Genomic DNA, 15,022 nt, shown 5'->3' with positions numbered 1-15,022 from the left:
AGAAGCTCTTTCCGCTTCAATGTATCGTCTCCGCCTAATTTTCCATATCACGCTTTTTGTCTTTTGTAAGAATTGACATGTTGCTATTAATATATATATATTCCATTTTCAGAATACTTTTTTCCTTTTTTCATAAAAGTGGTCCAGAATTATCATTTCTTAACTTCTCATTTATTTGCTCATAATACAGCTTGAATTAAAATGGTACAAACATAGCTGTTGCTTTCACTGTAAATTAAATAGAAGTTGATACGAGATTAAAACACCTTTCGTCCTAGTTCATTTATTATTGTATTTTTTTCAACATATAAGACCAAATTAAGTATTTTTTAACATGCTGATTATGGTGCTTTTTTTTTTATCACCGAAAGCCCTTGTACATTTGAAATAAATAAAACAAAGTGTTTAATTATGTAATAATATCATAGACAATTCTCTTGAGGAGTTTTGAAAATGTTTTCAAAACAAGAACGTTTTATCTTAAGACGTTTATCATTCTTTCAAAAACAAAAATGTATACTTTGATATCGAGGTCTGCATTCATAACTAGAAAAATTAGGTATAAACTGTCCCTTTACTTAAACAAATTAACCGTGAAACTGGAATCACCTATATAAACTATTTGTCGAAGTATAATGAAAATACAGGCTTAACATATGACATATCCTTTATTTCTGACCCGAACAAATACGGTTATGAAAATGTGAATGGCGGTTCCAATGACACTATGAACAAACACAAAAACGGAAACTAAAATAACGTTTCGAATGCCAGTTGTTGATTGTAAATATATACCATCAAACTTATATTAATGTCTTGTTACTAGTGATTTTTAATATAAACAATTACTAACGTGATCGTTCACATGAACCAGCTGGTAGAAAACATACCACTGCAAACATATATAGTATCATGGTTGCCGTCCTGTAAATGAATTGAGAAACATAGTATTATCGCAAACGCAAATAATCACTATCTGTTAAATCTATTCAGAGAGTTTTTTAAATTTGATTTACAATGTAGATATAGATATAATTATTAGAATGATACCTGTCAAACTTTCAATCTTATGTTGAAATATGCATATCATTTTCTACAAAGTGTCTCGATGTTTTGCTGCCTTATTGACGAATACCCTTCATCTCTCTATTTTGGAAACAATAAAAATGTTATTTTGAGATTTGTAAATCCACGACTTATCTCTAGACCGCACTAGTAGTGTTATACCTTTAAGTGCAGCAACCAAATACTGTTGTATCAATCAACATTTCTGCTTAAGTTAAAATCCAGTGGGACATGTCCATAATGTAAGCAGTGTTTGGTTTGAAAGTCATAAGCGAGGAAAAAATGACGGGATTATATCAAGATAGAGACATTCCTTCAAGGGTTGATTCAGTACGTACATAAATATTTGTCATTAAGGACTGTCGATTTGTGGAGGAGCTATTCAGTATAACATTTAAGAGTTTTCTGCTCCACTGATTGATAGATAAAAGTTCAAATCAAATACACTCATCCTTCTAGTATTTAATTGTTTTTCGTCAGACGCGCGTTTCGTCTTAGAAAGACTTATCAGTGACGCTCGAATGAAAAAAAAGTTAAATAGGCCAAACAAAGTGCAAAAACAGTTGTGGCCCCAAAATTCCGAAAGGTTTTGCAAAATACAGCTAATGTAATCTATTCCTGGGATAAAAACTAACAAGGCAGATACAGGATTTTAAAGTGATAGGGTCATCGTAGAAATTTACTGCGAATCTACAGTGTTTGTCAACAAACAGTTTTTTGTGCTCAATTCTCCCTCTAAAAGTCAACCAATGTATGATGATAATCCCCATTAATAAGTAGAATAGATTTCAACCGTGCATATAGAAAATAGGTTTGACCTATGAAAGAGGAACATTGATATTTCATATTTTCCTTGAATTCGAAATTATCAAAATGCTTAAATTAATGCACGTTTGCTGTATTCCAAAAGACATGGACGGTTGAACATATTTATATACATTGCTTATATAAAAAAAAAATTAAAGTCGAGAGTTTCATCTTTGGTGCTTTCGTTCTTTTTAGGGGTTACCTCGAACCGTTGTAAAAAATACGTCTTGGAGGAGTCTACGTTATTGTTTGGTAGGTTTGATAACTGTTTTATTCAGAAATTAACTAAAAATTTCGGTATTTTACATCCTCTGTTTGACTTATAAATAAAAATATCTTAAATTTCCCATTGATACATGTTTCATTATGTTCACTCAATGGGATGTTCCCGTATACTGCTGACGTTGCGTTATCTGCTTTTTTTTTATTGAGTCTGCTCCTTTTCATTCTGGTTTATGTAAAGTTCCTTGCAATTCATTCATGTTCATGTGATACAGTATTTCTAATTTTCTGATTTCCTCGAATAAAGTATTTACTCTTTGAATTTTCGTCGATTAGCGGAATGTTTTATTTCATAGCATTAAGCCGACACGCTGAGCCGAATTTTAAACGTTATCGTTTTAACTCACAAGGTAGCAGTCGACGAAAAGACATGGACATTTATTGACATATAAGTTTGACGGCGAAACTATCGGTCTTTTTGTCGTCTTCTTAATGTCACTTGTTTAAATATAATTAGCAGAGAAGCAATAAAAGCTGGTTGTCAAGTCTTGGGTTAACATGTCCGGTGATCGATTCCACAAACTCCAATGCCCGATGCAAAGACGCTACCATGAATTCACAGAGACGTATATCAGTAATGTATACCATCCGTTTGCTTAATATTACTTCAGATGGTAGAATAAAACTACAGGTCAGGTCAAATTGTTTATTGATTAGCAATATTAATGTACTTACAGTCAAATCCCAATATAAATCTGCTTAAAACAAAACTTACAACAAACAAAATGTTGCGAATTTACCATGTTTACTCAGACACAAAGGTCCATTGGAAATGACAATAATCAAGAGAGATAATATTGAGAAATATTCGTGCAATTTATCTTTAATGGTATTAATAAGCATACAAGCTGACATAATAGTAACTCACAGATAAGTTTAGATGATACTGCGTTGTGTAGAATACCGTCGAATATGAAAGACTATATTTTGGTCTTTGTCTACAGGGAGTAAAAATATGAACCAATTGGCTATGCGCAGTAGTAATTGAAAGTTTTTGAAATATTCGGGGAATCTTGGATATGCCCCTGATATGTGATATTCACTCAGGGGACCATGCTTCTTTTTAAATTCATGAAACAAACAATATAAATATACATATAAAAAATATTGTTTTAGGAAAGCATACAGCTCAGAAAAACTTGTTTGAAACTGGCATCATCAAGATGCTTGATGTTTTGACTGACAACGCATTTGTTAACAACATACAACTGACTTTCAAATGGAAACCAACTGCACTTTTATTCTTGCTGACTTGTTCCTTTATTTATATCAGACAAAATGAAAATAGGATATTTCAGGAAGAATGAATGAAGTTAACATTATCGTTTAATTCAGGTCTGCTATGTACAAATAATGTCCTCTCACTTCATACTAGTAATATTGTTTTCTTGAAATAAGGGATACAATCGATAGAGCTAAGTCTGATTTATATCTCGATTTTTCATTTTTGCTTAAGGGATATTCAAACTCATAAATCGAAAACGAACTAAAAAGGCCATGACAAAAAACAAAAAACGACAAAAAGTCAGGCAACAGTCAGAAAACACAACATAGCAAACTGAAGTCTAAGCAACAAGAACCCAACTAAAAACCAAAGGTGATTTCAGCTGCTACGGAAAAGTAAGCTTTTGCTCATGAAAGCACAAACTTAGAGGAGTATATGCGTGGGGTTACGACAATTAGATCATATTCGTCGATATATTTGAAGCAGATATTCCATAACGGTTAACAAACTTGTAATCGCGTTTGTTAAACCCGTGAATCGTATGTAAAGATGAGTTCAACTTTCCATTTGGGACCTTTCTATTTAGAAAAACGCCTTAATAAGGTCTTAATACCTCCTTATTGATAGGCAATTTCAGAAATTGCGTTTCAAGGCATGAATTCCTTGACAGACGGTTCCTATCTACAAGAATGCTGTTTGTTTTGTTCACACATTGTTGTCAATATAATAGATTTTTATGCGACTGTCATACAAGTCAGAGGTTTAGCTAGCTATAAAACCAGGTTTAATCCATCATTTTCTACATCAGAAAATACCTGTACAAAGTCAGGTATATGACAGTTGTTATCCATTCGTTTGATGAGTTTGAGCTTTTGATTTTTCATTTTAATTAGGGACTTTCCGTTTTGAATTTTCCTCGGAGTTCGGTATTTACGTTATTTTGAAGCAAAGGTTCCAAAGGGCTTTTCCTCAAGAGTTATACTGACAATATCATGACTTGGTTGACCGTTTTGGGAATTCTGAGTCACAGACGACCACAATATATTCCAATTTTCGTAGCCACAATCACGTTCTTTTTTCCGATTTTAAAATGTGAAGTCGAATGTGACATTACACTGAATATGAAACTGACATAAACAACGGGTGCTATTAGTTAAGAGGAGTCTGCTTATTTATTAGGAGCACCTGATATTCCCCTGTATTTGGAAGGATTTGTGTTGCCCAGTCTATACTTGTGGTGTAGTGTTTAATCTTCTCCTTGCATCTTTTGGCCTAGATATTGTTTGTTTGTCTTATATTAATGACTTTTAGCTTTACATCTATTGATTAGATAAAGGTAGAATGTAGGAGACACATAATGAAAGTAAATAAATAACAACAAAAATAAATAGATACCTGTTAACTTTAAAATACTGCCTTATCTGTCTTTTTTCTGTTCAACGGTTATCTTCTTTTAGAAATACATCTTCACTTCTACACTCTTAAATAGGTACTTGTTGTTAAAATTCTTCAACTTAACAAAATGGAGAATACAATACGTATTATCCTACGGACTATGATATCAGGTCCGTGTGACACTTATCAACTCAAAATTTTAAAAGTTTTCAAATTTTAGTTTTTTGTTATTTTGAACAAATTTTAAAATATCAAAATTCCAAATTTTTGAAAATTTTTGAAATTTTAAAAGTTTCACCAGATAATTAAAATTTTTAAAACTCTAAACATCATTTTAAAATTTGATAGTTTAGATATTTGATCAAAATTTAAAAGTACTAAACTTAACGTGCAGTTTTGATTATTTCGCTTTTAAAAGTTTGATTTTTTTTAATTTTTGATTAAGATATTAAAATAGAAAAAGGGTGGAAAGAGGGGTACCTGTAAAGTGCGAAACGGAAGAAAAGCGGAACGAAACTAACGAAACAAAAAGAAACGAAACAAAATGAAATGAACAATTACTGTTACTTAAAAGATAATGTATCAAATAAAACAGGAGGCAGACAGCTGTAAGCGGTGACAAATTTAATATCATAATAAATATTTCTCAAAAGTGGAGAATTAATTTTAAAACAAGAAACACAGCTCTGGTTATGTAGTTAGAAATAAACAAAGCATGAAATGTATCAAATTATTTTAATTACAAAAGAAAAAAAAAGAAAAAAAGAAGTAGCTTTTCTCTAAACAAATTGAACATCACATGAAATGGCAATATCCTGAAATTTTTACATGTAAAGTTATATGAAACTTCCAATTGCAAAAAAAAAAATGATGCATATGTTTATAACTAGATATATACACTTTTTTTCTGAAGAAAATTCTTTAATTTGTCCATATTTAGAAGAAATTTACTTTTTTTTAATTGTTAGCTTCCAGCCAACAATTCGCCGACATGTTTTCCGTATGCAGTTACCTCAGCGTGACCTTTCTCGTAAAAATCCGGTGATCGCAATACGCAAGTGCGAAGGGGAAAATCAAATTGGCAGAGAGAGTCAACAAACGTAAACATCGCTCCGTCATCGAAATAAACAGTATCTTATTGTACATGTGATACACGTGCTTACCGGAATATCCATGCTTCTTTGTTGATTGTTTACAAAGGTGACAATCGGTTAACTTCGGTTTCAAAACTCGACCATTAATTAGCTGCCATATTTTCACAACAACACTGACCGAGTGAAATATTTTTTTGACGAATATACGATATATATGCGTATATAAAATGATAAAATCGTGCACAGAAGACTAAGTTTATGATATATGCATGCATTGGTTCAAAAATTGGATTAACATTTTTTTTTCACCAGTCACTCGTTTTATATGACTTTAAGGTTTTGCATCTATAAAAAAAAACAATATTTTTTAACTATTTAAACCTGCATCGAACAGATTGATTTACTTTTAAAAATCTCTTACATAAGCTTGGCGTTTCCGATAATTAATTCAGGACTATTTGGTTTTCCAAGCGCCCATCAATTAGGAGTAACAATGAAAACTGACCAACTCGTTGTAAGCCAAATAGTATGGTAGCGTTGAGTATGTATATATTTTCTTCTGTACGTTAAGGCATAAAATGGTTTAAAACACGTGTATTCCCTCAAATTGGATTTCAGATTTGGTTGTTTTGCTTTACAACTTCTTACTATCTGCAATCATGTCGGCAGATGAAATAATTGAACGTACATTTTGGACGGTCATCTTTAACTTTAAATCAACTATTTAGGTTCTTATAAATCATTGGCTTTCAAACTTTCGGCTTTTGAGCGATTCTAATAAAGGTAAATCCAGAAAAGCGCTTGGGACTCATGCAATTTTAAACGTGTTGTTTTCATTTTTTATCGATTGCATGAAGATCATATATTGCATTTTATTATTGAATTTAATTTTAAATTGAAAACGAGTTCATGGATCCCTCTTTTAAAAATGACATTTAGCTTGATTATGTATGAAGATTATGTGTGCCAATTTTTATGAAGAAATCACCGATGAATTGTTTTTAAAAAAAGAAAAAATATACCGCCAAAAATGTCGTTCTCTGACAAAAATCATTAAAATGTGATAATAATGGATAATTCCAAAATAATTGTTACACAAATTCAAAGCACACTTATGTAGAGAAAATATTCCAGATGATGCTTTTACAAAAATCCGTAGGTGTTATTTTTTTAAACAAAAAAGTGAAGTATGTCTTTCCAAAGGATAGAAATGTCTAAAAATCCGAAATTTCCAGTAAATGTCTACAATTGCGATCCCATTCATTTCTAGAAAAAGCAAATGAAGGTATATTTTTTATTATATATTTCAATTGACTACTAAGTGAAAAATATCTTATATGGAAACTTTCGTCAAAAATTCACGGTGGGGTCAAAACTGTCTCGTATGCCTATAAGAACTTTCGTGTAATATTAACGTCATACCACACCCACATTTTTGACTGCTTTGTCGGCCGGGACAAACACAAGCCGCTTTGAGAGTATTTGAAGTTTGTTTCTTATTCTAGAAATAGGCGTATTGTACATTTTTTATATAATAAAATAGAGACGTTTATCAGAGTTTTCATGTGGATACCAATTTTTCCAATACGCTGAAAAACGTCTTTTATTACCTGACGACACTGTTTCCAATACGTTTTAGATGGAGGACGATATTTTAGTCCTTTTTTCAGAAAAGTTTTTAATATCTCTGTCTTGAACGATATTGAGGTCACTCGTAATAACCTGGACATAGGGATCATATCTAAATTTTGACGATTCACAGTCTCAAATTAGAGGAGTATTATTTTCTATACGCGGGAATAGCCAATGGTGACAAAAGCTGTAATTATACATTCAAAAAGTGGTCTGAAAAACGAGATTGTGTCACACTCCTTGAAAATATCATGTAACTTACTATTTGGTATTTGACCCAGTATACTTAATAATGGGTGCCTACCATTGTTATTTAATAACGAAAGGAGATCGCCAAGCGTATAATTTATACGATTTGCAATTAGTTGATTTCGATAATACGTTTGCCATGAAGCTTAATATTACCTTTTTTTTTATTAACGATATTTATGATATCAATAGAAGACGTTTTAGATATGTTCCCCTGTCCCTTTATATTGCTATTTAGACCAAGGGGATAAATCCAAGAGAGTTCGATAATATCACGGGGAAAACAGACATAACTAACACAAGACAAATACAGAATGATATAAGCTTAAGAATTCTTAGTAAAACTATTAAAGGACGCAGGGATAAAACACAGTAATAAATATAAAGAAATAGAACATTAATACAATAGAATATGTAGACAGCTCTCTCACAAGCAAGCACCCCTAACGATAAAAACAACTCTCCTAAAGCCAACTTTCAATAGATTTCAGCAGCTTTCTGGATTTAGTCCCGTGACTGAGTGGATCAGATTCAGTGGAAATGGTCATGCACCGTTTAAAAAGAAACCTCCTTTGTCAAAAACTAGAATCGCCATGATTAAAATTCAAATTTGCGCAGAATGTTCTGAACGAAAATATGGTGATCAATTCTGAGTAGCACGGTTGACAGAAGGACGGAGTATCTATCAGTCGGCAACAGCTGTACCTGTTTCAAAACTTGAAAGGGAACGAAAAAATGGAAGTTATTGTCCGGTATGACGTTACTGAGTGAAAGTTGTAGTACAGGCTGGCTCCTTCTCTTCCACATCTTTACAATGCATTGAACAGATATTTTCATATTCAAAACAAACAACCACGACACAATTATTCATATTTGTTTCGTCTAGTACGATCGGCTGTTGGATAAGGCAAATTGCATTTTGACCACCGGGATCAGGATAACCAAAATACATTTTTTAGGAACAAAGAGAATTCTTAATAAAAACTAAGATAAAGAATTTATTGAACCGGAATGTTCCAATTTATTCAACTAATCGATTGTAGATTAAAACAATGATAAATTACTTAGTGATCAGGATCTGCTTACCCTTTCGGAGTACCTGAGATCAACCCCAGTTTATGTTGGAGTTCGTGTTGCTCAGTCTTTATTTTTCAATGTTGTGTTTTGTGTATTATTGTTTGTCCGTTAGTCTTTTTCTTTTTTTGTTCGGCTAAACATATTTCTAAAGTGCTGACTAATAGACATTTGCGGAAACTGTCATACACCTACGATTAGGATTACAATTACACTTACAGGTAGCATTTAAATATAGGGCTTTCTCAAAGTGTAAAAATAAACCGTCGATCCAAAACAATGTAACGATAGGGATGTTTTTCTGTAGTTGAACAATTTTTTTTTTCTAATATATTTGCAGCAATGTGTTAACACTAATTATTGTATACTGTGTTATCCAAGGTAGAAAATGTTGCAATTGTACGAAGTATGATAGAACGAACTAACATTATTTTAAAAATAAATTTAAACATGAGACACACAAAATATCGCAATTGTCGTTGCAGTAGATAGATTGTGACAATTGCTGAAAAAAAGGAAAGAAAGGTGCAATCAACCATGGAGCATGTAAGCATATTTATGCTAAGACATACTTTCTCTCTTTTATTTTGTTTTAAAGAGAATGAGGAAATCAGCGGACGGGTGTTTTTGAGCTATTTATTCTTCATAAAATTTCACTTGCCGTTCGGTATAATTTTGAAATCTTTTATTTTTCCTGAATAGGACAAACACTTTTGTCTACGTTTTTGGTTTCAATAGACAAAAATCACAACTATTCGAGAAAAAAAAAATCAAAAAAAAGTTATCAACGAACTTTTCTGTGTCGGAAATATATTTTAGACTGTTCGCCAGACTCAGTTGAAATGTAGAATAGCTGTACTCAAATAGTTAAAACTTTGCTATCTATGTTTTCAACAGCAACAAGCAAAAAAAGACAAACGAGTTCCAAGTTGTTTTTCTTTCATGCAATTATTATAAAAAGATCTTGGGAATGGACGTTTTATTTTTCGCGGTTTCGATATTTATCCCCCATGAACATGGGTGGGACTAGTATGCTCGAAACATGAGTTTTATTTAACCCCTGTTCCGAGACTGGTACTATTATATAGAGTGCACTGACGACGCAGGGGTCGATCCAGCCATTTACAAAAGGGGATTCCAACCCAAGATAAAAAGGGGGGGGGAGGTGTCCGACCATATGTCCCTATTCAAAAGCATTGATCGGCAAGATCCAACCGCCGGAACAGCCCGTGATCTCTCACTTCGACGTTGTTCATTTCAAACACAAAATTTATACGCAAATCTATTCAATTGATTGTTAGGGATAAAAAATGCAAAAGTGTAGCAGGCGAGAAGAATGTTAAAAAAATCACAAATATATTTTTAGAGTCGGCAACGCAACAGTTGCGGATACAAAGTTGTAATCGTGCAGTAGAGTATCATCTGGACAATATTTTTGCTAGTTTTCGTATAGTAACCATTGCATTAAAAAGTACCCTGTTTCGCGGGGAGAGTCTATTTCTCCTGCTGATAATATATATAACATACATCTATCTACACCTTCGGTCCTTATAAATCCTTGTCTTCAAATATTCGGCTTTGTGCGGTCTTGATGGTAAATCCAGAACAGCGCTTCGGACACGTAAAATTTAACGTGTTGCTTACATTTTTTTTTTTTTATAGAAGACATCATTTGCTATTTTGTATCTGTATTGTTGGTTTGTTTTTGTATTTCGAGATGACCCCTTGTTTTTGTTACCTGTAATCGTAAGTCTAAAGTGTAATCCTAGATATAGACCTAGTTTCCGCAAATGTCTAGTATTCTTTCTACAGTAAAAGATGTCCTTCAAAAATATTGTGATGAGATATATTCGACAAGTGGTGTCAATCAGATGTGGAATCTTAAAAATTCTAAAGATCTACTGCTAAATCATAGATCACACTCTATGCAATTTTGCAGCAACATTAAGACTTTTGATTTTTCTACGCTTTACACTACTATTCCCCATGCGCAATTGAACGATCGACTTCACCCTCTTATTAAACAGAGCTTTTTCCATAAAAATGGGAATCGTCGATTTAAATTTCTTGTTTTGGGTTATACTAATTCTTATTTTGTGAAGAACCACACTAATTCTATCAGAAAATACACTGAAGATGATATTATCAAAATGCTGGACTTTTTGATCGACGATATATTAGAAAAGTTTGGAGGATTGATATTTCAAAAGACCGTCGGTATTCCAACTGGCCGATTTGTTTTTGTACTCGTATGAAGCAGAATTCATTCAGAACCTTCTAAAAGAAAAAAAGAAAAATCACCTTGCGAAATTCCTGAATTTTACTTTCTGATATATTGATGACGTCCTATCACCGAATTACCCATATTTCAAATAAAAATAAAAATACTCACAATAAAAAAAAAAATGAATAACTGTAATATAAGGCAAGAGAATGTAAGACCAAGCTGTTATTTTATTTCTATTTTCTATATGTATGTAAAAGTAAATAAATCAGCTATTTAATTATATGATTTTGAGTTTAAACTACTATATGCACATGATTACTTTGTTTATACACAGTTTTGATTTACAAGAAAAAACAACATGGTTAGAAAATACAAATAATAACACCATGACAAACACAATTCCATTTTAATATTCTTGCCATGGTTAGAAACTACAAATATTATATTACGTGTCTACAATAAAACAAATATAATGATTACCTGTGATAAAATGAACGTCACAAAAATAAGTCTTTTTTGGTGGCGTTGATACATTCGTGTGACGTGCAGTTTACACTTCGTTTGTGATGTACTGGTGTACTGTCGTAAATTCATGGGAGGGGTCCGTTGTTAATATGTTGTTTACATGTTGTGGAGTACTATTATATTATTTATGTAATTCTCTGTCCTGAGTGTTCTTGCGTTTATTCCTTTTACGTAATGTTGTCATTTAAGCGGTATTTTTAACATTGCCATATAAAATATGAAAACAACACTTTATAAATGTCATGCGTCCGACGCGCTTTTCTGGATTTAGCTTCATCAGGACGCTCAAAGCCGAATATTTGAAAGCCAAGAATGAATAAGTACCTAAACAGTTGAAGATCTATATAAACAAAAAGGATCTAAAAAATAGCCAAATCCATCTAAGGTCAACTTTGCCTGAGGGAGTTGAAACCGTACTTTCTAATGATTTCAAAATTTATTAACGGACAATTTTAGAAAGGTTTGCTATAAATCCTCGGTACTGACTACTGAGCTGATGATACCCTCGTGGACTGATAGTCCATCAGCAGAGGTCTTGACCCAGTGCTGTAAAAAATTAAAACAACACGTCATACATTTCATGCGTCCGAAGCGCTTTTCTGGATTTAGCTTCATCAGGGACGCTAAAAGCCGAATATTTTAAAGTTAAGGATGTATAAATACCTAAACAGTTGAAAGTTATATAACCAAAGAGTATCTAAAAAAATAGCCAAATCTATCTAAGGTCAACTTTGCCTTAGGGAGTTGAAACCTTACTTTCTAATAATTTCAAAATTTATTAACGCACAATTTTAGAAAAGTTTGCAATAAATCATGTCAGTACCGAGGTACTGACTACTGAGCTGATGATACCCTCGGGGACTGATAGTCCACCTGCAGACGTATCGACCCAGTGCTGTAAAAAATGTAAACAACACGTTATAATTTTCATGCGTCCGAATCGCTTTTCTAGATTTACCTTCATATAAGCGGGAGGTTTAGCTGGCCATAAAACCAGGTTCAACCAATCATTGTTTCTTAAAATTTCCTGTACCAAGTCAGGAATAAGGCAGTTGCTACCAAATAGTGCGTTTCTATGTATGTTGGCGTTTGTTTTGTTGCACTTCAGTGTTTCTGTTGTTCCGTTGTTTTCCTCTTATAGTTGATGTATTTCACTCGGGTTTAGTTTGTAACCTGGATTTGTTTTCGCTGAAGCAATTTATGACTATTGAACAGCGGTACACTACTGTTGCCTTTATTTGGCTATGGCGTTGTCAATTTATTTTCGACTTGTGAGTTTGAATGTCCCTCTAGAAATTATCGTTTCTTTTAGTGAAAGTCTTCAACAAAGGACTATTACATGGTATTATGTTATCGCAATTTTGTAATGGATAAATTGAGAGGCTTTGCTAAAATGGAGGATCTGAGTCCTGTAGATATTCTACTGCATCACTTAAACATGTTAAAATGTTATAAAATGATTGAACTTTTCGAAATATTGACCTATAATGGCTTACGTTTCTACGAAAGCCGAGAAGGATCATTCATAATTCAAAATTCAAAATTCAAAATTCGCAATTCGCAAATCAAGAAAGATAATCCTGTTTTATTGCAGTTGGAATTCAAACACGACAAATATAATCCTAATCTTATCACTTGATCTGACATATACCATAGATTAATAATATAATTGTACACAGACATACAATAAAACTATTGAAAGGATATGTGCTGACATTATGTCAAACAACAGAAAAATTTCTTGTTATCATTTATACTCCGAGGTAGGGGATATCGAGTGTTACTTCAATCCTTATTCGAATGTTTTATGTTTTTCGTCAGTTCATAACTTGAGAATCATTCATAATATAAAAATAAGAAGATGTGGTTTGATTTCCAATGAGACAACTCTCCACAAGAGACTAAAATGACACAGAAATTAACAACTATAGGTCACCGTACGGCCTCCCATCAGTTAGTAAAACCCCTACCACATAGTCAGCTATAAAAGGCCCCGAAATGACAAATGTAATACAATATATTCAAACGAGAAAACTAACGGCTTGATTTATGTACAAAATAATAATGAAACAAACAAAAAAAATATACAGCAACAAACGACAACCAATGAATTGCAGGCTCCTGACTCAGAACAGGCACATACAGAATGTGGCAGGGGTTAAACAAAGCAGGAGTCAGTTTCACAAAAAAACTTACGACTAAGATTGATCGTAAGTATATTGAATTATTCATGACTTACGACCAATCTTAGTCGTAAGATTTTTTTGTGAAACCGATTCCTGAAATACATCTTACAAAAACAAAGAGTGGACGTGGCAAGGTACTTATACATCCCCACAACAGAAAGACACTAAGTACATATCTTAGAGTACTCGCAGTTACTGACAGCTAGTTCAAAGCCAATAACAACTAATAAAAAAATTCATGCATCTAAGACTAAATTTGAAAAAACATCAATCAGTACACATCCAACATCCAATATAAATAGTGTAAAAACATGACCTTGTGCATTATACCAAATACAGGTATCGACAGATTTTAGAGCAATGAATGTGCATATGTATATAAAAATAATATTTAGTTTGATTTCAATTTACTGATAACAAAATCAATATTGATACCAATAAAAACAATATTATCACAGTTGTGATATATAAATACCGTAAGATGGTGCCAAAGGAACATCACCGTCCAAAAAAGGAAAATTTACAATAGGGAATGAAAAATCGTCCCTTTTTTTCGTAAATTTTAGTTTAGAGTTTCCCGTGTAAAACTGAAATGTTTACATTTTCCCCGTAGAATACACTTAGTCACTCAGTGATGTATCAGTAAATAATTGGACTATTCTAGAGCGATAAAATAGTAACTTGCTATGCACAATTCATAGTACATGTATACCATTTATTAGTCGAAAAATATGGCGCCAGTAGGTCACGTTTAAAAATTACTTCATGCTAAACTTATTAATTTAACCCGAAATCGCCTTTGTAAAGGGCGATTTTTTTTTGCAATATTCCTTGATATCCATTTTACACACGGCTTCCGGATTTTTGCATTGCATCTTAACACTGTTAGTGGAAAAGCTAGTGTCAAAATATTACCTCCCCTGTAAACACTGAAAACTTAATCTTTCAGTGTTGGTTCTGTTTTAGCAAGGACTATTAGTTATAAATTCACAAGAAAACGTTCTGGTAGTAACAATAAAAAATATTTGAAATAAAAACAAAATTTCCAAATAAAGTTATCATTTCCCTCCTAAAATAGCAAACGACGATTACAACAGGCTATAGAAGTTTTGTGTATAATAAAGATAGAAAAGAAGATTTGTGTAAAATTAGGTTAAAATACTCCAATGCGAATACATTCATGGCATTTAAAGCAGCCCTCTGTTTCATATATTGACATATATTGCATTGCTATGCGGTATGGGGTTTGCTCATTGTTGAA

This window comes from Mytilus californianus, unplaced genomic scaffold (genome assembly GCF_021869535.1).
Source record: "Mytilus californianus isolate M0D057914Y unplaced genomic scaffold, xbMytCali1.0.p SCAF_51, whole genome shotgun sequence".
NCBI classification, from domain to species: domain Eukaryota; kingdom Metazoa; phylum Mollusca; class Bivalvia; order Mytilida; family Mytilidae; genus Mytilus; species Mytilus californianus.
This window is presented reverse-complemented; position numbering follows the sequence as displayed.